This window comes from Brassica oleracea, chromosome C1, assembly GCF_000695525.1.
Source record: "Brassica oleracea var. oleracea cultivar TO1000 chromosome C1, BOL, whole genome shotgun sequence".
In the NCBI taxonomy this organism is placed as follows: domain Eukaryota; kingdom Viridiplantae; phylum Streptophyta; class Magnoliopsida; order Brassicales; family Brassicaceae; genus Brassica; species Brassica oleracea.
The window spans coordinates 14,830,219-14,832,324 of NC_027748.1; positions in this window are offsets into that span (position 1 = coordinate 14,830,219).

The window sequence follows — 2,106 nt, forward strand, 5'->3', positions numbered from 1 at the left end:
TAATATTTACAACGACTTTACGACGAAATTAGGTAAGTTAAAGCACATTGAATACACGTTTTCACCTAAATATAACGGTAACATGTTTCGTTGTAATGTCGATGTAACGATTACGACGTATTTCTCATTCCACGTACTTTCGTCGTAAATTTACATGGATTTTACGACGAACATATTTCGTCGTAAATCTTCGTTGTTATTGACACGTTTTCTTGTAGTGTATATAATCACATATATTATATTTTTAAATTTCAATGTGAAATATAAAAACCATAATTTAAGTTGGTGTTTGAAGTTGGACTTTGTATTGTATTTTTCTTATATATATTGAATTTTGTTTATAATGGTTATTGGAAAATAGGTTAGTAAAAATTAATTTTTGAATATATGTATATTTTTGAATAAATTTTTGATATAAATCAATTTTAAATTATTATTTTGATTTGAATATGTATATCAAGTAACATAAACCCATTACTTTTTAATATAATGTAAATAGACTTCCAAATTAGCATAATCCCATTACTTTTTTTGCTCTAATTTACTGCTATCCATGTTTCCAAACATCGTTATATTTATTTATTTTACTACTATCAATGTTGCCAAACAAAAGCTTAAAGTACTTCTACTTTAATAAGATATACTAGATTTTGATCCGCGTTTTGCAAGCGCGGTTTATTTTATAACGAATTTTGTTATTAATAACTTAACAAATATTTTGTATTTTGTTAACTTTTAAAAATTTTGTGTATTTAAATCAATATTTTTAAATTCGAGCCGAACCCCCCGTCAAACCAGTTATAATCCGGTGATCCGACAGTTCGATTTAGGTTTTTTAAATATCCATATGTTAAAATAATCACTAAAATCCGAGACTAGCCGATTGAATCGATGGATAACCAATATCTAATCCAATTTGATTTAAGTTTTTATAGTTTCATAATTTGTCACCTTTTAATCCAAATTTTAAAATTCATTATTTTGTAATTTTATGAAATTATGACCTTTCTACAAAATTTTGATAGAGAAAATGATAGATATAAAATAATTGACTACTATAAATATGTCTTGATCATATTACTCCTTTTTATATAGCTTAATTAATTTATTATAATTGTTTTATGTAATTTATCTTGTTAAAAATTCATATTATAATCTGTTTAAATTTGTTATTAACAATTTAGTATTAAGCATTTTTTTGGATAACCTATATTTTGAACATTTTCATAATTATTCTTGTTATTATCATTTATTATACAATGTATAATGTTTATGAATAATGGCTATTATTGAATTATTTTGTTATTTAAATAAATGATATAACCATTATTCAGTAAATATAAATAAAATAATCTGTTAATTTAATTAATTAATTATTTATTGAAATTCTTTGTAGTATTTAAACCTTTAAAAATAAGTCCTATTTATTTTTGTTGTTTTATAAATTATTTGAAAATTTTCAATTCTTTAATTTATCTAAATAGGTAGAAAGAAAATTGTTAGAAAATATTTAAAATATTGAATTCTAATATTTTATATTGGTTGGACATAAAATTAATTATACTGTTGTTTGGAAATATGAATAGTAATATAAAGAAATGAGTATGTTGTTTGGAAACATTGATAGTAATATAAAGAAAGAAATATTAGTGATTTAATGTATATTTAACTATAAAGTAGAAAAATGTATTTAATTTAAAACTTACAAAATAAGTGTTAGGTCCAACACAATATTTCTGTTTTAATAATATAGATGTATAGTTATTTTTATTATAACTCTCAAGTATTTGAACTAAAAACCTATTGAATTTCTACTAAAGAACTATGTTTTAGTCTACCTAATAAAGCAAACCTTATACATAAATAATTTAAAATTTAAAATTTAGTATGCAGAAATAATTATAATTTCTATTATATTAAAGAATTAAACTAAAAACGAATTATGTGATCTGAAAGGGCATAACAAATTCTAGTACTCACTTAAAATATTATTCTCCTCTTATGGACGCAGAAACTTAATTTCATATTTTTACTATACAATCAATTTGCCACAAATACAAATTCATGTGAACGTCTTTTCAACCAAACTACTTTTTTTTTTTTTTT